This window comes from Pseudophryne corroboree, chromosome 6 (genome assembly GCF_028390025.1).
Source record: "Pseudophryne corroboree isolate aPseCor3 chromosome 6, aPseCor3.hap2, whole genome shotgun sequence".
Classification (NCBI taxonomy): Eukaryota; Metazoa; Chordata; class Amphibia; order Anura; family Myobatrachidae; genus Pseudophryne; species Pseudophryne corroboree.
Genome location: NC_086449.1, coordinates 788,158,623 through 788,180,593, shown reverse-complemented (window position 1 = coordinate 788,180,593; position 21,971 = coordinate 788,158,623). Strand labels below are relative to the sequence as shown.

General features: G+C 45.2%; 1 long non-coding RNA gene across 1 annotated transcript; it reads right to left on the bottom strand.

Moving 5' to 3' along the window:
- Positions 1-11,140: 11,140 nt before the first annotated feature.
- LOC134935736 (uncharacterized) lies at positions 11,141-14,791 on the bottom strand. The gene is made up of 3 exons (XR_010180377.1): positions 14,462-14,791; positions 11,348-11,468; positions 11,141-11,274 (listed from the first exon to the last, which is right to left on the bottom strand). It is a non-coding gene; the product is annotated as an uncharacterized LOC134935736 (long non-coding RNA).
- Positions 14,792-21,971: the final 7,180 nt, after the last annotated feature.

The following is a 21,971-nucleotide window of genomic DNA, read 5'->3' as shown; positions in this document are numbered from 1 at the left end:
AAAATGTAGTGCTCTGATTTCAACAGATTGACCACCCGTGAATCCTTGTTAAGCGAATTAAGGGCTCCATCCACAAGTCCCACATGCCTAGCGGAATCGCTCCGTGTTAGCTCCTCCTTCAATGTCTCCAGCTTCTTCTGCAAAAGCCTGATGAGGGGAATGACCTGACTCAGGCTGGCAGTGTCTGAACTGACTTCACGTGTGGCAAGTTCAAAGGGCATCAGAACCTTGCACAACGTTGAAATCATTCTCCACTGCGCTTGAGACAGGTGCATTCCACCTCCTATATCGTGCTCAATTGTATAGGCTTGAATGGCCTTTTGCTGCTCCTCCAACCTCTGAAGCATATAGAGGGTTGAATTCCACCTCGTTACCACTTCTTGCTTCAGATGATGGCAGGGCAGGTTCTGTAGTTTTTGGTGGTGCTCCAGTCTTCTGTACGTGGTGCCTGTACGCCGAAAGTGTCCCGCAATTCTTCTGGCCACCGACAGCATCTCTTGCACGCCCCTGTCATTTTTTAAAAAATTCTGCACCACCAAATTCAAGGTATGTGCAAAACATGGGACGTGCTGGAATTTGCCCATATTTAATGCACACACAATATTGCTGGCGTTGTCCGATGCCACAAATCCACAGGAGAGTCCAATTGGGGTAAGCCATTCCGCGATGATCTTCCTCAGTTGCCGTAAGAGGTTTTCAGCTGTGTGCGTATTCTGGAAAGCGGTGATACAAAGCGTAGCCTGCCTAGGAAAGAGTTGGCGTTTGCGAGATGCTGCTACTGGTGCCGCCGCTGCTGTTCTTGCGGCGGGAGTCCATACATCTACCCAGTGGGCTGTCACAGTCATATAGTCCTGACCCTGCCCTGCTCCACTTGTCCACATGTCCGTGGTTAAGTGGACATTGGGTACAGCTGCATTTTTTAGGACACTGGTGAGTCTTTTTCTGAGGTCTGTGTACATTTTCGGTATCGCCTGCCTAGAGAAGTGGAACCTAGATGGTATTTGGTAACGGGGGCACACTACCTCAAGAAATTGTGTAGTTCCCTGTGAACTAACGGCGGATACCGGACGCACGTCTAACACCAACATAGTTGTCAAGGCCTCAGTTATCCGCTTTGCAGCAGGATGACTGCTGTGATATTTCATCTTCCTCGCAAAGGACTGTTGGACAGTCAATTGCTTACTGGAAGTAGTACAAGTGGTCTTCCGACTTCCCCTCTGCGATGACCATCGACTCCCAGCAGCAACAACAGCAGCGCCAGCAGCAGTAGGCGTTACACGCAAGGATGCATCGGAGGAATCCCAGGCAGGAGAGGAATCGTCAGAATTGCCAGTGACATGGCCTGCAGGACTATTGGCATTCCTGGGGAAGGAGGAAATTGACACTGAGGGAGTTGGTGGGGTGGTTTGCGTGAGCTTGGTTACAAGAGGAAGGGATTTACTGGTCAGTGGACTGCTTCCGCTGTCACCCAAAGTTTTTGAACTTGTCACTGACTTATTATGAATGCGCTGCAGGTGACGTATAAGGGAGGATGTTCCGAGGTGGTTAACGCCCTTACCCCTACTTATTACAGCTTGACAAAGGCAACACACGGCTTGACACCTGTTGTCCGCTTTTCTGTTGAAATACCTCCACACTGAAGAGCTGATTTTTTTGGTATTTTCACCAGGCATGTCAACGGCCATATTCCTCCCACGGACAACAGGTGTCTCCCCGGGTGCCTGACTTAAACAAACCACCTCACCATCAGAATCCTCCTGGTCAATTTCCTCCCCAGCGCCAGCAACACCCATATCCTCCTCATCCTGGTGTACTTCAACACTGACATCTTCAATCTGACTATCAGGAACTGGACTGCGGGTGCTCCTTCCAGCACTTGCAGGGGGCGTGCAAATGGTGGAAGGCGCATGCTCTTCACGTCCAGTGTTGGGAAGGTCAGGCATCGCAACCGACACAATTGGACTCTCCTTGTGGATTTGGGATTTCGAAGAACGCACAGTTCTTTGCGGTGCTTTTGCCAGCTTGAGTCTTTTCAGTTTTATAGCGAGAGGCTGAGTGCTTCCATCCTCATGTGAAGCTGAACCACTAGCCATGAACATAGGCCAGGGCCTCAGCCGTTCCTTGCCACTCCGTGTGGTAAATGGCATATTGGCAAGTTTACGCTTCTCCTCCGACAATTTTATTTTAGGTTTTGGAGTCCTTTTTTTACTGATATTTGGTGTTTTGGATTTGACATGCTCTGTACTATGACATTGGGCATCGGCCTTGGCAGACGACGTTGCTGGCATTTCATCGTCTCGGCCATGACTAGTGGCAGCAGCTTCAGCACGAGGTGGAAGTGGATCTTGATCTTTCCCTAATTTTGGAACCTCAACATTTTTGTTCTCCATATTTTAATAGGCACAACTAAAAGGCACCTCAGGTAAACAATGGAGATGGATGGATACTAGTATACTTATGGATGGACTGCCGAGTGCCGACACAGAGGTAGCTACAGCCGTGGACTACCGTACTGTGTCTGCTGCTAATATAGACTGGATGATAATGAGATGAAATCAATATATATATATATGTATGTATATATAATATCACTAGTACTGCAGCCGGACAGGTAGATAATATATTTATTAGGTAATGATGACTGATGACGGACCTGCTGGACACCGTCAGCTCAGCAGCACCGCAGACTGCTACAGTAAGCTACTATACTATAGTAGTATGTACAAAGAAGAAAGAAAAAAAAAACCACGGGTAGGTGGTATACAATTATGGATGGACTGCCGAGTGCCGACACAGAGGTAGCTACAGCCGTGGACTAACGTACTGTGTCTGCTGCTAATATAGACTGGATGATTGATAATGAGATGAAATCAATATATATATGTATGTATATATAATATCACTAGTACTGCAGCCGGACAGGTAGATAATATATTTATTAGGTAATGATGACTGATGACGGACCTGCTGGACACTGTCAGCTCAGCAGCACCGCAGACTGCTACAGTAAGCTACTATACTATAGTAGTATGTACAAAGAAGAAAGAAAAAAATAAAACCACGGGTAGGTGGTATACAATTATGGATGGACTGCCGAGTGCCGACACAGAGGTAGCTACAGCCGTGGACTACCGTACTGTGTCTGCTGCTAATATAGACTGGATGATAATGAGATGAAATCAATATATATATATGTATGTATATATAATATCACTAGTACTGCAGCCGGACAGGTAGATAATATATTTATTAGGTAATGATGACTGATGACGGACCTGCTGGACACTGTCAGCTCAGCAGCACCGCAGACTGCTACAGTAAGCTACTATACTATAGTAGTATGTACAAAGAAGAAAGAAAAAAAAAAACCACGGGTAGGTGGTATACAATTATGGATGGACTGCCGAGTGCCGACACAGGGGTAGCTACAGCCGTGGACTACCGTACTGTGTCTGCTGCTAATATAGACTGGATGATAATGAGATGAAATCAATATATATATATGTATGTATATATAATATCACTAGTACTGCAGCCGGACAGGTAGATAATATATTTATTAGGTAATGATGACTGATGACGGACCTGCTGGACACTGTCAGCTCAGCAGCACCGCAGACTGCTTCAGTAAGCTACTATACTATAGTAGTATGTACAAAGAAGAAAGAAAAAAAAAACCCACGGGTAGGTGGTATACAATTATGGATGGACTGCCGAGTGCCGACACAGAGGTAGCTACAGCCGTGGACTAACGTACTGTGTCTGCTGCTAATATAGACTGGATGATTGATAATGAGATGAAATCAATATATATATGTATGTATATATAATATCACTAGTACTGCAGCCGGACAGGTAGATAATATATTTATTAGGTAATGATGACTGATGACGGACCTGCTGGACACTGTCAGCTCAGCAGCACCGCAGACTGCTACAGTAAGCTACTATACTATAGTAGTATGTACAAAGAAGAAAGAAAAAAAAAACCACGGGTAGGTGGTATACAATTATGGATGGACTGCCGAGTGCCGACACAGAGGTAGCTACAGCCGTGGACTAACGTACTGTGTCTGCTGCTAATATAGACTGGATGATTGATAATGAGATGAAATCAATATATATATGTATGTATATATAATATCACTAGTACTGCAGCCGGACAGGTAGATAATATATTTATTAGGTAATGATGACTGATGACGGACCTGCTGGACACTGTCAGCTCAGCAGCACCGCAGACTGCTACAGTAAGCTACTATACTATAGTAGTATGTACAAAGAAGAAAGAAAAAAAAAAAACCACGGGTAGGTGGTATACAATTATGGATGGACTGCCGAGTGCCGACACAGAGGTAGCTACAGCCGTGGACTAACGTACTGTGTCTGCTGCTAATATAGAGTCTAGACTGGATGATAAATTATTGATAATGAGATGAAATCAATATAATATCACTAGTACTGCAGCCGGACAGGTACTATATATATTTATTATGTAATGACTGATGACGGACCTGCTGGACACTGTCAGGTCAGCACAGCACCGCAGACTGCTACAGTAAGCTACTATAGTAGTATGTATAAAGAAGAATGAAAAAAAAAAAAAAAAACCACGGGTAGGTGGTATACAATATTATATATATATATATATATATATTATATACAATTATATATATATATATATATATATATATATATATATATTAAACTGGTGGTGATTGATTATTAAACTGGTGGTCACTTCAGGTCACGTTGCAACTTGCAACTAGTACTCCGAGGCCTAAGCAGACAATCACAAAATATATTATTATACTGGTGGTCAGTGTGGTCACAACAATGGCAGTGTGGCACTGACTCTGGCAGCAAAAGTGTGCACTGTACGTTATATGTACTCCTGAGTCCTGCTCTCAGACTCTAACTGCTCCCCACTGTCAGTGTCTCCCCCACAAGTCAGATAATACACTTACAGTCACACTATCTAATCTATAAATATCACTTCAGCAAGTAGTATAGTAGTATACAGTATAGTAGTACTCCTCCTAATAATGCTCCCCAAAATACTGTGTCTCTCTCTTCTCTAAACGGAGAGGACGCCAGCCACGTCCTCTCCCTATGACTCTCAATGCACGTGTGAAAATGGCGGCGACGCGCGGCTCCTTATATAGAATCCGAGTCTCGCGATAGAATCCGAGCCTCGCGAGAATCCGACAGCGTGATGATGACGTTCGGGCGCGCTCGGGTTAGCCGAGCAAGGCGGGAAGATCCGAGCCTGCTCGGACCCATGTAAAAAAACCTGAAGTTCGGGCGGGTTCGGATTCAGAGGAACCGAACCCGCTCATCTCTATCAATCACTGTATCAAAGGTCATGACCAACTGCACAACTCATTTTTAAAGTGTTCAATAGCAGAATATACGACTTACAGTGCATTTGATTGCTGTTTCTGATCACAAGTTACAGTACGTCTGGTTGTGCACTTGCATATCACTCAGATTCAGGCCCCCAATGAGGAAAGGTATTCGGGGGAATGGTGAAGCAAAAATGGAACTGGGAGATCACATTACCAGGATTCAATGGAATGGTTTGTTCTGCGTGATGTTCAATTTCCATTTATATCCCCATCTTTGATCTTTTCTGCTCCAAACATTCCTGAATGCAAAATTAGCGAAAAATTGCAAGATCTGTGCCATTGGTCCTGCAACATTTGGGGCTGTTGCCATGTATCAAACTAGCATCTGCCCCAAAGAAAGCGCAGGTTATGTAATACAGTACATCAGACATACAGTATTCCAGCATGCCGGAGAACCAGATCTACTTCATTGTGGCCCGCTTCTGCAGTAGAATGCTGTGTTATAGTGAATCACGTCATCACGCTCCCCTAATCATCCACTTTACAGGAGAAGCTGGTGGGATACAGCAAAGTTATCCACTATCCTATAAGCTGGGACAACTCTCCAAATTCCAGGGGAATGGGCAATGATGAGTTAAGGGTCTCATTCAGCTCCAGTTGCAGCATGTACTTATGATCACATGCTGGGGGCGTTGTCCAGCACAGGCCGTCCAGCATGCTAAGTGTCGCCCAGCGATACGATCGCAGGAATCCAGCCTTTGCTGAAGCCCCTGCATATGCAGTCAGGCTGCGTATGCCTGCGCAATGTCGCCATATACTCTCCCGCAGTGGCTGTTGCGTGTGACATCATGTGACCACCCCTAAAGCGGTCCGGGTATGACTGCGTTGTCTGGACCACTCCCCCTAACGCTACGTCACCCCCCCTTCCCCTTTCCCCTTTCCCCGGACGTCCGCCCCTGTCGATCAAGTTGTGATCACATCCTTCCGGGGTGCAGTCACAACCTGAAAGTCCGCGCACGTGCTGTGCAACTGCAGCGCATGTGCAGATGTCCAAAAATCGCCTGTTTGTTATTTTCGGATATCTGCAAATGAAGCTGAATTAGCCCCTAAAGGGGCCTGCACACGGCGCGATATTTCTTCTGATATGGACTATATAGTCCGTATTGAAAGAAAACATAGTGCATATCGCACCTTGTGTATGCAACATGGGATGCCGATGTGCGGCCCCCCGGGATCGGCATCGCAAGAAAATATAATGGCTGCAGGCAGGGCCGATACTGAAAATATAGACAGTATCGGCCGCCGCACGGGTCACACCGTGTGTACGCTGCATTAGTCCACTAAGATAAAAAAGCAAGACCCACGCTGTATGTTTTTTCCTAACATGGATTAGACCAAGGGCCTAATTCAGACCTGATCGTATATGTGCTAAATTTAGGAGCTACTCATCGCTGTGAGGGTCGCAGTGGCTGCGTGTGACGTCACAAACGGTCCGGGCACGCCTGTGTTGCCTGGACCGTGCCCCCTAAATGGCGGCTAAACTCGGCCAAACGCCTCCGGCCCGACCCCCTTCCGCCCAGCGACTGCCTCTGCCTGTCAATAATGCAGAGGCGATCGCAGGGCTGAGACAGCCGTCGGCTGTCTGGCATGTGCCGGCGCACTGCGGCGCACGCGCAGTTCAGACCTGATCGGCCCCATGTGTATTATTCCCTCTGAGAAGGGATGGCTCCTCTGCATGACATATCCCTGTGCCAGCCATACATGCTGGTTACACTCATCCAAACATCTAAACATCAAAAGCAGATGAAAACGTTTATTGCAATTGCAATACGTATTTTTTGCCATTTAAACATGACCAGCAGACTGTACAGCGGGTCTGGGACTGAGGATCGACATGGTCGACACACCTTAGGTCGACATGGGCAAAAGGTCGACATGGACAAAAGGTCGACAGGAACAAGGTCGACATGGAAAAAGGTCAACATGAGTTTTTTATGTTTTTTTTGGTGTAGTTTTCTTCGTAGAGTGACCGGGAACCCCAATTAGTGCACCGCGTCCCCTCGCATGGCTCGCTTCGCTCGCCATGCTTCGGGCATGGTGCCTGCGCTTCGCTCGACACACTTTACCGTTCCAATCGTAGTCCACGTGGATCGTTAAGTATGAAAAGGTTCAAAAAAAGAAAAAAATTGTGAAAAACTCATGTCGACCTTTTTCCATGTCGACCTTGTTCCTGTCGACCTTTTGTCCATGTCGACCTTTTGTCCATGTCGACCTAAGGTGTGTCGACCAATTGGCGTCGACCTAAGGTGTGTCGACCTTTGTGCTGTCGACCTGGAGTCCGGATAGTGATACCCTGTACAGCATACAACAATAAATAGGGGTATGCACATCATTATAAGGATCACATGCATTTACATTCAACTGCAAATCAGGCTCTATATGACATATATTTTATAGAGACTATCAGAATGACATAAATGCTTGTGTGGGAAGAGAGAGGTCAGACACCAATTCACGAGCTCTGTGAAGTCACCAGATGTTCAGCCACACCGCACACCACAAAGCATTCTATCTGAGAGGAATAAGTGTTCTTGTAATGGCTTTATTATTTGACAAGAAAAAGTAAGTTGTTTGGGAACAAGCAGGTTGCATGTGGGTTTTTGTCTGTGAATGGATTTGTGCTTCACAACTGCACATTTTCAGAAGGGCCAGTGGTTTACTCTAGGTGAGGCATGTATCGGAATACCGACCTTTTTATAGCTTCACGAACCACCTTGGGGCCGATTCAATTCACCGACAGTTGAATAGCGCCGGGAATTAGCTCCCGGCGCTATTCAATTCAGCTCAAGTTAAGTCAGCGAATGCCCGTTCTCCCGGACTTAACAGGTTGATTTGTTGGGAGGACGGGCATTCTCCGACTTAACTCCCCGCGGCGATGCTGATTCCCGACAGAATCAGCCTTGCGCCGGCCGCGCGGCAGCACTTTTGTCGTATTTCCTCTCTCATCCCCAGGGGGTGAGAGAAGAATTCCCGACAATTGACTGTCACTTGGCGCTGTATTGAATAGCGCCGGGAGCTAATTCCCGGCCAACTTAACTGTCGGTGAACTGAATCGACCCCCTTGTGTTTTGGTTATGGTTTTGTTGTATTTGGTTGTGATAAAACCAGGGTGCTTTTTGGTTTACGCATTTCACCCACAAACAGTATATTTGTAATAATAAAAAGAAGAACCTTATAAAATTGCACAATTTTGTGCTGTCTTTCCCCCCCCCAACGTTAGTATGTGTATCTTTTACATTTATTGACACTACAGTGTACAGCAGGGCTAGCCAAACCGGTCCTCGAGAACTACCAACAGTGCCACATTTTCCAGACCACCTAGGTAGTGCGCAGGTGTAGTCATTACTAATTAAGATGTGCTGCATTCATTCCTAACTGACAATTCTACAGATCTCCAGGAGGCCTGGAAAACATGAACTGTTGGCAGATCTCGAGAACCGGTTTGGCCAGCCCTGGAGTACAGTGTTTTTATGCTTCATTATATATTGTTTGTGTGGTTTTCTCTTTGCTGATACTGCTACTCCCAGGGACGGATTGGGGGAGTCAATCAGACCTGATCGCACGCTAGGGTTTTTTCCGCTGCACTGCGATCAGGTCAGAACTGCGCATGCGTATGCACCACAATGCGCAGGCGCATCACACGAGTACAAAGTGGATCGTTGCCCAGCGATGGATTGTATGAAGAATCCATTTGCACGAGTGTTCGCAAGGAGATTGACAGGAAGAAGGCGTTTGTGGGTGGCAAGTGACCGTTTTCTGTGAGTGGTTGGAAAAACGCAGGCGTGTCCAAGCGTTTGCAGGACGGGTGTCTGACGTCAAGTCCGGACCTGAACAGGCTGAAGTGATCGCAGCGGCTGAGTAAGTTCTGGGCAACTCAGAAACTGCACAAAACTTTTTTGTACCGCCCGGCTGCACATGCGATCGCCTACTTGCAAAGCGAAAATACACTCCCCTATGGGCGGCGACTATCTGCTCGCAGCAGTGCAAAAAAACCCTAGCGAGCGATGAGGTCTGAATTAGACCCTGGGATAGAAAACCAGCCTGGGAAATTTAAGGAAGCATAATGGGGGCGGGGTCTGTTGAAGGGTAGGGATTCCTCCTCATTTGGTTTTGATTCTGAGTTGGATGCAGCAGCCTTCTTTGCGTCTTTTGCTGCAGCTGCATCTGTGACTTTATGTTAATGTAGCTACAATGCCCTTCCCTAGGGTACTGTACATCCGTGCATCCAAATATGCAAGGACTGAGATACCCACTGTCAGTGTCTACAGACCCAGCAATCATGCTTTTTCTTTAGATGCCACCATTGGTCGTGCCATTGTAACTTTCACCAGCCCCATGCTAGGTGCAGACCATCCGTCTGAGTATGGCCTCCAATGTGAGCAATTCAATGTCTCTACATGTAACCACTTTCAGCAACACACCCATACTATGTTGCATCTGTGTCTGATTAGCCAACCCCCTGTAACCACACAGTTTCTTATATAGCGCAGCATATTCCATTGTCCTTGAGCACTGTATGAACACTGTTGCGGTGCATGCATGCGAGATGCCAACACACACATTGCCCCCCCACAGAAAACAATCAAAAATTGACCCCTACAGGAAAATATTTTTTTTAAAGTATAAAGCTTTTGGAATTACAATTTGTTTCAAATTTCCACTGTCTGAAAGGCCCGGTGACACCAAGAAGTTTTATCATTTTTGGCTGTAACATCTATATATTCATTTATTTATTAACATTTATATAGCGCTAACATATTCCAATGCACTTTCTTTCAAAGTTGGCCCCCTTTGATAAAAGTGTCGCACAGGCACAGAAACACATCGGTAGAGGAGTGTTGGTCTTCTTACTACTTGTTGGTACAAGATTCTTACCGAATTTTAACTTTAACCATATGAAACTGTGCAAATGTAAATACATTTAGGCCGTGCGCATGATACTGTCATTTAAACATATCAATTTCATCCTGCTAGTTATTTATGTCACTAGTATTGCCTTTACGTTCAGTGACATATGGGAATTTACAGTATGAGTAACATTAGTAGAAAAAAAACATTCCTAAGGGTTCTGAGACCGATGTAATAAGCGTTGGAGCAGGGGCGTTTTAAGAGAAGAAAGGACCTGTGTGCAACCCCCGTCGCGGGCCCCCTCCTCTCCGGCAGCAGTAGACTCTGGCATAATGGCAGAGTCTACTGCGCATGCGCAAGTCTCCAGGAACATGGCGCCTGTGCCTTGTTTCCGGGGACACCTCCAGTGCGTATGCGTAAATCACTCGGAGATGGCCGCAGCGGCCATTTTCCGAGTGATTTGTGCCCGTACAGTAAGGCTGCCATCATGGGACTCTGGAGGCGTATGTATAATATATGTGTGTGGTCTAGGCCCCTCTGGACCCCTTCTAGAAACGCCTATGTCTTGGAGCGTGATAAAGTGGAGAGAGGTAAACTACCAACAATCAGCTTGCCAGTAACATGACAGCTAAGGAGCTGATTGGCTGGAACTTTATCTCTATTGACTTTATCTCTCTCCAAGGTTTAATACATATCCGCTTCTATATAGTTTCATACGAGAGGGGGTCAATGGGGGGGGGGGGTGACATCATGAGTTTCCGCACTGGGTGACAACAATCCTAGTGACGCCACTGCTAACAAAGTCTGCTTTGATATGAGTTTATGCCTCTTACATGTGAAATGAATTTATCTGTTACGTAACTTTTAATCAAGATTTTGGCATATTTCAGTGAAATTATTTTTATTATACCTACATGCAGTTCAGATAACGGGTCGCACTCAACAGACTTTGTTAGAGATTTAAAATAGGTCCTTTATTTTTCCACGTTTCGGGCTTGCGCCTGTCATCAGGGACAGTCTAACAAACAATGACAAATGCATTACATATATACCTTAACCAACATATATTGTTAGCATCTAAGTGATCTCACCTGTCCGACGCCACTCGGTGCAGTCAGGTCCACGCGCCGGGAACTGACGACGCGGTTTCCCAACGTCATCAAGCTGTGCCATTCAGCACTAGTCCACCAACAATCAGTTGCTAAGCAACACCTAAAAAAGTGTACAAGTGAATTAAAAATTGGGTATTATATGCCCATTCTACAACTTCCTTATTAAATCACTGAGTTTCCCTCTATCTTCAGAATTGTTACATATATCTGGGGCTATGTTACAGACGGAGCCTCGTTCATCTAGGCTTCTCTGCTGCACCTAGGTGCACCAAGGCTTATTAGCATAAACCTTTCATCTATTGTTCTCAGCTCCAATACAATACAGAGAGAACAATACAGCAGGGGACTAAGTCATTACAGCAGGGGATTAAGTCCGACTGTCCTGGCTAATTTATTCCTATTAAAGGGATAGATGAGGAGGGCTCCATCTGTACATTATTATTTTACACTGCTACATATTAATACCAGTTATGGAGACATTATATCAGTATATAAATAGTACTACACCAGTTACTGAAACCATAATTATATTGACTCATATTCATAAAAAATATGTAAAAAATGTACATATACACACCTGACATGGAATATAAGGAAAAATAAGGTTGTTGTTTTTTTTTTTACAAATAACTTTGCAATCCTGGGGTTTCACCCTCTGGGTGCCAATGTGTTGAGTATGAAGATCCAACAACTCTCTCACTTTAGTAATAATTTAGACCTATTACCTCCTCTTAATAATACCTGAATGTGGATATTTCAGCAAGACAATGGGGGTAATTCAGACCTGATAGCTAGCTAGCATTTTTTGCAGCGCTGCAATCAGGTCAGAACTGCGCATGCATATGCACCGCATTGCGCAGGCGCAACCGCACAGGTACAAAGCGGATCGCCGCTCAGCGATGGGTTTGTACGAAGAATTTATACGCACAGGCGATTGCAAGAAGACTGACAGGAAGAGGGCGTTTGTGGGTGGCAACTGACCATTTTCTGGGCGTGGTTGGAAAAACGCAGACGAGTCCAAGCGTTTGCAGGGAGGGTTCCTGATGTCAATTCTGGTCCCGGACAGGCTAAAGTGATCGCAGCGGCTGAGTAAGTCCTGGGCTGCGCAGAGACTGCACAAGATCTGTTTGTACAGCTCTGCTACACATGCGTTCGCACACTTGCAAAGCGAAAATACACTCCCCTATGGGCGGCGACTATCTGATCGCAGCAGTGCAAAAAAAAACCCTAGCGAGTGATCAGGTCTGAATTAGGCCCTATGATCCCAAAAATACAGCCAAGGACGCTCCCAATTGGTTTCAGAGAAAGGAAATAAAGCTGCTAGAATGGCCCAGCCAATCACCTGACTTGAATCCAATTGAAAATCTATGGAAAGAACTAAAGATCAGAGTTCATAGAAGAGGCCTACGGAACCTTCAAGATTTAAAGACTGTGTGGAAGAATGGGCCAAAATCACACCTGAGCAAGGCATGCAACTAGTTTCTCCATACAGGAGGTGTCTTGAAGCTGTCATTACCAGCAATTGCTGTTGTACAAAGTATTAAATACATTTCAGTAAGCGTGTTCAGTACTTTTTCCCTGTGTCATTTCACATTATTACACATAACTTCATTTATATGGACATTGTTGGTTCGATTTCTTTATGTGTGTTGATTGTTGCTGACATTTGGTGAAAATGTAATTACAATAGCCCCGTTACAAATATATTTACGGAGAAAAATGTTGACGTGTTCAATACTTATTTTACTCGCTGTATATATATATATATATATATATATGCTTTAGTATAGTCAGCCTTGATGTTGTTTACTTCAAATAACCATTTGTTTTTAATTCCAAGCATGCTGTTAATTATGTCTGCTCTATTATAAAAGCATTAAACTAGGAATAATTGTCAAGGCCATCTACCCACAGTCAACAGATTTTGGGAGATGAAAAATGCACAAATGATTTAATGGTGTTTACAAGTTGTATTAATTAGAACGTCTTTTTGCGGAATACATTAGTTATGTTATAAAACAATAAAATATGTTTTGCAGAGCACTGAACAAGGTAATTTAAGAGCCAGGAAAATAATTTCAGCAAATTATGTTATTCTTTCTTCTGTGATGTCATGCACCTCTGTTTATACTACTGCACACGTCCCTACATGTAAGGGGATCAGATAGAGGGTATGATCCATAGGTGTCAACCACATCGGTGGTACCTGATGGACAGGTACCACGGACAGCACCATTGGAAGTGATGAGGCCTTCTGCAGCACGCTGAGGGCGAGGGGACAAGTGATGAGAGTGTGTGAGACCACTGGGAGCACGCATCCCAGGCCCAGGAACGCTAATCGCACCAGCAGCTGAAGATCAAGGTCCATCATGAGAACACTGCCGGCAAGCAGGACCTGGGGAGAGGGCCACCATTCAGCTGATCACAAGAGCCCTTTCTTAGCACACCCCTGATTGGATGGCAATTCCAGGTCCACACTTGTCCCAGCAGTGGTCTCCACATACTCCATCAAATGTGCTGGCAAGCGGTGGGAATGGCTGGGACGGGGCGTGTATAGTTATACATTAAAGTAAGATGGCAAATAAAGGAAAGCAGGAGTAAAGAGAAATAGGGACAGAAGTGTAATAACCTGATAAGACCTGAATGTAGCCCTTTGCTTAATCCTCTGTGTGGGCAATGAGTTGTGAAAGCATAATGTATAATGTTAAGACATATGTTCAATGTAGATAGGGATAACAGAAGGATATTGGTATATTTATTGTCAATACTCTGATGGAAAGAGGCAAGTGTGAACAAACGCCCCTGCCAGAGAGCAGGTGATGCTGTCACCCTAGGTCGGGTATAGTCGACTGCCCCACTGCACATCAAGGTGTGGGGGGGGTGGCTGGCACGAGGCTCCTTAACGGAGTAACCAGCTCGTGCAGGGAACCTTTGGCGGGACTGATCCGGGTCCCGAGGAGAAAAGAGATAAAAGGGGACTGGAGGAGAGCCGTTGGTGGAAGTCTGAGGAGGCAGAGAGCAGGACCAGAGCTGCGCTGCAAGAGCAACGGATTCGCTGCAAAGACCGGACAACGGAGAAGGCGGTAACAGTACCTTGTTGGCGGCTCCGGTGTGTCCCTGTCGGGCAGCAGTGACTGTGGGAGTGCAGACGGCGGCAGTGAACGAGAGTGGCTGCCGGAGGCGGAGGCAGACAAGCGCGGCTGAGTGACGCCCAGCGGGAGGTAGCAAAGCCTGTCCCATCCAACCCGCTCAGAGCTGGGCTGTGGCCGGAACAGTGAGTGACACCGTCGGGGAGTGGAGGAGGCGGATCTGGTTCTCCCTTATAAGGGTAAAGGTGGGCCTAAGTAATTCATGACACAGGACAGCCTAACACTGAAGGGAAAATAGCCCCAGTGCCACAGCAGAAACTGTTTAACTGTCACATAGTACCCACACTGAAGGGAAAAAGCGCAGCATTACCTCAGACTGTCCATTTGTAGCTGATTATAAGAAAAGGAAGGATTATACTCAGTTATAATATAGTATTTTGTCCTTTCCATAAGTGACACTGGGAAAGTTTTGTTACTTAAAGCAGCATCCAACAGTTAATTCCTGACAAGAAGTAAAAAGTTAATAAGAAATAGTTACAAGTTACTATCTTAATTGCTTCTGGAAAGATACTTACCTCAGACATAGACACTTCTTCCGGAAGCTACAGTAATAGAAGAAGAGAGAAGGCAAATTAATATTTCACTCTTAGTCACCTTAACTAAATGTTAACTCAGTGCAGTGACACAGAAGGTGTTACAGATGACTAAAGGCCAGCATATGCGAATAAACCTAAAGATACAGTACCGCTAGTAAAATCTCAACTCCATTTCTGCTTAAACAGACTTGATCCATATTGAGAGTCACTGAATCGGAGCGTATCACAGTTAACATCAGGGATCTACAAAAGTTTATCTTAAAATGTACTTCAGCTTAACCTTTAAAAGACTTCATGTGCACCAACGCTCTGGCCACTAATCACTGCGCAGTGTAGACACTACTGAGAAGTATTTAAGATTAATAGAGTTGCTAGAACTTATATAGTAATGCATTATACGAACGTGTGTCAAGTATGATATTCTTTATGCTTTGTAACAGAAACTGTATGCATTTATGGTATGCGATAACAATAATCCTGAATTCAGTTTGACACAGCTCAAGACGGAGATTTGCTGGAATCAGCGGCTGCTGTAAAATAAAAATACTATCTTTATGTGTTTGAGTATGTGAATATATATATTATTATGTGATAATGTTTCTCTAACTGACTAATATTAGTGTGGTCATTGAGGAATAGTCATTCAACACATTGACTAGTGATAATATCAATAGCTAACAGGAACACCTTACAAAATTTGGCGTCCCACGAACAGGATTGCGAACAAAGAAAATGTCAGACAACGAGCAAACACCCAGTATAGCGACAACAAGTGCGACAAGTGCAGACACGACAAGTACATCTAGCACAACAAGCACCTCAGCAACCATGACCAACATAAACCCCATTACCCTCCCTTATTATTTTGGGGCTCCGTGGTTACCCGCGTATGCGGGATCGGGGGATACAAGTGGGAAAGATTCAAGTACATTCATTGAATTTAAAAGAAAATTACAAGCTATCTTCAGACTTTACACATTAACCAATCTTCAACAGGTGGAGATTTTAGTCGGTCAATTGAAAGGGTCAGCCTTACGGGAAGTCTTGTCTTGGCCTTTGGATGAACGAAAGACAGTGGAGCAAGTATTTCAACGGCTGGCAACTATTTTTGATATCAGTACCCTTTCAGAATTAAAATCCCGTTTCTATTCCCGCAAGCAGCAACCTTGGGAGTCATTGCGAGACTTCGCATTGAGTCTGCAGGAAGCATTACGAGATATACAAGAAATAGATAATGCAGAAATAAGGGAGGTGGATGAGACTTTAGTAAATCAATTTATCGATGGGGCGAATTGTGAGAACGTTCGAACTCAATTGAAACTCCTGAGAATGCAGAAAGCTACAGCCTCCTTTTTGGATTTTAAAGAAGCGGCTATTAAAGTAATAGGCCCAACACAATCCAAGGTAGTGACTTTTCCTGAGTTACCCGGTTATCAAGAGCGATTCGGTGAAACGGGTGCTTCTAGTCGTACATCTCCAGAAGTAACAAACCTACAGAAAAATCCCATGCAGGGTATGCAAACCCCAAATGCTGACACGGTTCTTATATTAAAAGGACAAATGGAAGAGTTGACGGTGGGGATGGCTAATATGAACCGAGAGCTGCAGAGGCTCGCCAAACACGTTCCATCAGGCCGAACCGGATCAACCTGGCGCCGAGACCGTAGAGGAACAGGAGAAGATTGGTGGGAACCGCCTGAGAGAAGAGGCCGTAGACCAACCGACAGATTTGACTCACAAGGCCGTCCCATCTGTCGAAGATGTAATAGAAGTGGCCATGTGGAAAGAGTATGCTCTCAAGAGGAGTCTTTAAACGCCAATGCCCCGAGGCCAGAGACCAACCCTCGGGGAGATCAAGCGGAATAGGTCCTACACCCGAAGAATGGTGCCCTAGATACATAGGGCAGCTCCCCGTTCTTAACATCTGGATCAATGGGGTCCAAGTACCAGCCACTTTAGACACTGGTTCTCAAGTAACAACCATCCAAGAAGATGTTTTCCATCAGTATTGGGGAAGATTGGAGCTGTTACCACCACCCCCAACTTGGCTGCGGCTGGTTGCCAGTAACGGGTTAAGTATCTCCTGTCAGGGATACTGTGAACTGGACTTTCAGATTGGGCAGGCCCAACTAGTAGGGCAGGGATGTCTCATCACGGATGTAAAAGATCCTACAGTACCTCCCATTATTGTAGGGATGAACATATTGCAACTATGTCCGACTGAGCTAATTGCAGCCCTCCAGAGGGAGCTAACTCATGCGCCATCTGCTTGCCAAAGGGCTCTGCATCGGACCATCAAAATCATACAGGGGCAACAACAATTTGTTAGTCTCAGTGGTGAGGTGGGCAAAGTAAAGACTATAGATCGCAGACCTATTATTTTACAACCCAATTCAGAAACTATAGTTTGGGGAAAAGCCAAGTGTGGGCCACAAGGATGCAATTATAATGCGATTGTGGAACCTTGCCCTGTTTCCACCCGGAATGATATAGTCGTTGCACGGACCTTAGTAACTGTAGAAGGAGGAAGAACGCCAGTGAGGATCCTTAATCCCCATGACCATTCTATTAAGGTGTATCGTCATCAAGTTATAGCCAAGTTATCTTTGGTCACATTTCAAGATGTGATAGAAGTACCCTCTCTGCAGGCTCAAGTAAACCCCTGTTTCCAAGAAATTGAGAAGAGCAAAGATCAATCTAACTGGTGGCAGGAGCTCCAGATTGGAGATGAAAGCACTCCAGAGGAATTAAGATCTGGAGTTTTGCGTGTGGTGCAAGAGAATACTGCCACTTTCAGCAAGAGTGCATCGGATTTCGGGAAGGTAGATCGTATTTGCCATTATATTCCAACCGGAAATACCCCACCTATTAAAGAACGGTACCGTCCACTTGCTCCGGCTTTATATCAACCTGTGCGCAAGATGCTAGAGGAGATGGAAGCTTCTGGGGTAATTTGTGAGAGTTATAGTCCATGGGCAGCCCCGATCGTCTTGGTCCGAAAGAAAGATGGCACTCTCCGCTTTTGTGTGGACTATAGAAAATTGAATCAAGTAACTCATAAGGATGCCTACCCGCTACCACGTATTGAAGAGTCATTAGCAGCTCTAAAATCAGCCACCTTTTTCTCAACTCTTGACTTAACCAGCGGGTATTGGCAAGTTCAGATGGCTCCGGGCGATCGAGAGAAGACAGCTTTCACCACGCCTATGGGATTATATGAATTTGAGCGCATGCCGTTTGGACTTTGCAATGCCCCAGGGACCTTTCAAAGAGTCATGGAACATTGCCTTGGTCATAAAAACTTTGAAATGGTACTGTTATATCTAGATGATATTATCATTTACTCCAAGACCTATGAAGAACATTTGCAACACCTTCAGTATGTCTTTCAGCGACTTGCTGAGTATGGCCTCAAGGTAAAGCCATCCAAGTGTCATTTACTAAAAACAAGTGTACAATACCTGGGACATATTGTGAGTGCCGAGGGTAATATTCCTGATCCAGAGAAAATTGTTGCTGTACAGGATTGGCCTATTCCAAGTACCATCAAAGAAGTACGACAATTTCTTGGATTTGTCGGATACTACAGAAGATTTGTTGAGAAGTTTGCTCATGTGGCGGCCCCTTTGCATGAATTACTTAGAGGAATGTCTAAGAACCCCCGTGGGAGGAACATGAGAATAAACTGGACCCAGACTCAACAAGTCGCATTTGAAAAATTGAAAAACCTATTGACCCAGACGCCTATACTGGCATACCCTGATTATAGTCAGCCTTTCCATCTTTACACGGATGCCAGTAATCAAGGCCTTGGAGCAGTACTATCTCAGAATCAAGATGGGAAAGAACGAGTCATTGCGTACGCTAGTCGAAGCTTAAAGAAAACTGAGCGTAATGACGCCAACTATAGCGCCTTTAAATTAGAATTTTTGGCGCTAGTCTGGGCAGTCACAGAAAAATTTAAAAATTACTTGGCTGCTACTCCCTTTATAGCCTTCACTGACAACAATCCGTTAGCTCACTTATCAACAGCTCAATTGGGAGCATTAGAGCAACGTTGGGCTTCTCGGTTGGCCAATTTCCAATTTACCATCAAATATCGAAGCGGTAAAAGTAATGTGAATGCTGATGCCTTGTCGAGAGTACCCAAAGAAACAGACCATGGATTTCATGAAGAAGGATGGGAAGAAGTAGAAATGCCAGCTTTTCATGCTATGTTAACATGCCAACCAGTTTTATCTACCAGAACTACCAGTACATCTAAGTTCAAAAAGCAAGTTGTGTTGGAAAATGAACCGGAAGAAAAATGGAGGCAAATACAAAAGGAGAGCCCTGTGCTGGAGCAATTGAAAACTCTTTTGCTTGAAGGAAAGACAATGACCAGGGAAGAGAGAATGAATGCTGCACCAGAACTTCTCAAGCTCTGGAGACAGAGAGAACATTTTAGAATTCGGAAAGGGCTCATCATCCGCAGTAGTGTTCACCCAAAAACACACCGTCCCATTACTCAAATTGTGATACCATCGGCAAGAAAGCATTTCCTCCTACACGAGTACCATGACCAATCTGGACATTTCAGCACTCAGAAAGTAGAGGCGCATTTGAGAAAACGTTTCTTTTGGCCTAATATGAGACAAGACGTTGAGGAGTGGTGTATGAACTGTAAAAATTGCGTTATGCGAAAGCAAACTTCTTCTACTCAAAGAGCACCCCTCCATCCTATCATTAGTCATTATCCGTTGGAAATACTGGCCATTGACCATGTGAAATTGGAAACTAGTCGAACAGGATACCAATACGCTATCACCATGATTGACCATTACACCAAGTTCGCTGTAGCTCTACCGGTAAGGGATTTGACAGCGAAAACGACAGCGGAACTCTTGTGGAGAGCATTTGTACGGCCCTACGGGTACCCGGAAAACATCTTGACGGATCAAGGTCCTGCATTTGAGTCCAAATTGTTTAAGGAACTGTGTGACTTGTACGGATGTAAAAAGTTACGGACAACTGCTTATCACCCTCAGGGTAACGGGTTATGTGAGAGAATGAATCAAACCTTAATTAATATGTTGAGGGCTATTCCGTCACCAGAACGTCAAGAGTGGCCTACCCTGCTACCAGAGCTTACATTCCTCTATAACAACGCAGAACATAGTTCCACTGGATTTACCCCCTACTACTTACTCTTTGGGCGAGAAGGAAGGTTACCCGTAGATGTAAAATTGGATCTGCCTCCCGCCATCGTTCAGGAAGTGATTCCACAGAGTAATTGGGTGAAGGAACATAGGCAGAGATTGAAGACCGCGCAGAACATTGTAGATCAAAGAATGGGGGATGTACGACAGTATCAAGCTGAACACTATAACTAGACAGCCCATGCAGAGCCGTTGAAAGTGGGTGACATGGTATGGCGAAGAAAAAATCAGCGTATCAGTAAACTTGATAGTCACTGGGAGGCAGTGCCTTATTTAATTATTGAAATCCCACACTCCAACGTAGAAACGTACCGGATCTCCAAAGATAAAGGCCAGTCTTCTTTAGTAATCCATAGGAATCAATTAAAACGCTGTTTAAACTTGTCCCCATATGATGGTGAGAAACAGCAAGATAAAGCCGAGATCTCTAGTCCATTCACCGATACTGAAATCAGTGACCCGATGGGCATGTTAAGTTGGTGTTGGCCAGTATTGCCCAGCATAGGAATGCCTGCTGTGGAAAGAGATCTTCCTGGCCCGAAAACAGTACTATCTGAAATTACGGAGGAAAAGAATGACATTGCTGCAGATTTTCCCTCGATACTACCAGATACACTAGCGAAATACGATCACACGGTGGTCAGGTCTCCAGTAGAATTAAGAAGATCAAAAAGAAGCAACAAGGGAATTTTACCTATTAGATACCAATGTTAATGGTTTATTATAAAGCTTGGGTACTTAGTAAGGGCAAAAAGATACATTGAGATTTTATCTGTTTAAGTTAAAGTTTGTTCCTTTAAGTATTTGTTGAAATTGTTACAGTAAATGTAAAGAAATGCATGAGGACATGCATAATTTAAGCGGGGATGTATGTAATAACCTGATAAGACCTGAATGTAGCCCTTTGCTTAATCCTCTGTGTGGGCAATGAGTTGTGAAAGCATAATGTATAATGTTAAGACATATGTTCAATGTAGATAGGGATAACAGAAGGATATTGGTATATTTATTGTCAATACTCTGATGGAAAGAGGCAAGTGTGAACAAACGCCCCTGCCAGAGAGCAGGTGATGCTGTCACCCTAGGTCGGGTATAGTCGACTGCCCCACTGCACATCAAGGTGTGGGGGGGGTGGCTGGCACGAGGCTCCTTAACGGAGTAACCAGCTCGTGCAGGGAACCTTTGGCGGGACTGATCCGGGTCCCGAGGAGAAAAGAGATAAAAGGGGACTGGAGGAGAGCCGTTGGTGGAAGTCTGAGGAGGCAGAGAGCAGGACCAGAGCTGCGCTGCAAGAGCAACGGATTCGCTGCAAAGACCGGACAACGGAGAAGGCGGTAACAGTACCTTGTTGGCGGCTCCGGTGTGTCCCTGTCGGGCAGCAGTGACTGTGGGAGTGCAGACGGCGGCAGTGAACGAGAGTGGCTGCCGGAGGCGGAGGCGGACAAGCGTGGCTGAGTGACGCCCAGCGGGAGGTAGCAAAGCCTGTCCCATCCAACCCGCTCAGAGCTGGGCTGTGGCCGGAACAGTGAGTGACACCGTCGGGGAGTGGAGGAGGCGGATCTGGTTCTCCCTTATAAGGGTAAAGGTGGGCCTAAGTAATTCATGACACAGGACAGCCTCACACTGAAGGGAAAATAGCCCCAGTGCCACAGCAGAAACTGTTTAACTGTCACATAGTACCCACACTGAAGGGAAAAAGCGCAGCATTACCTCAGACTGT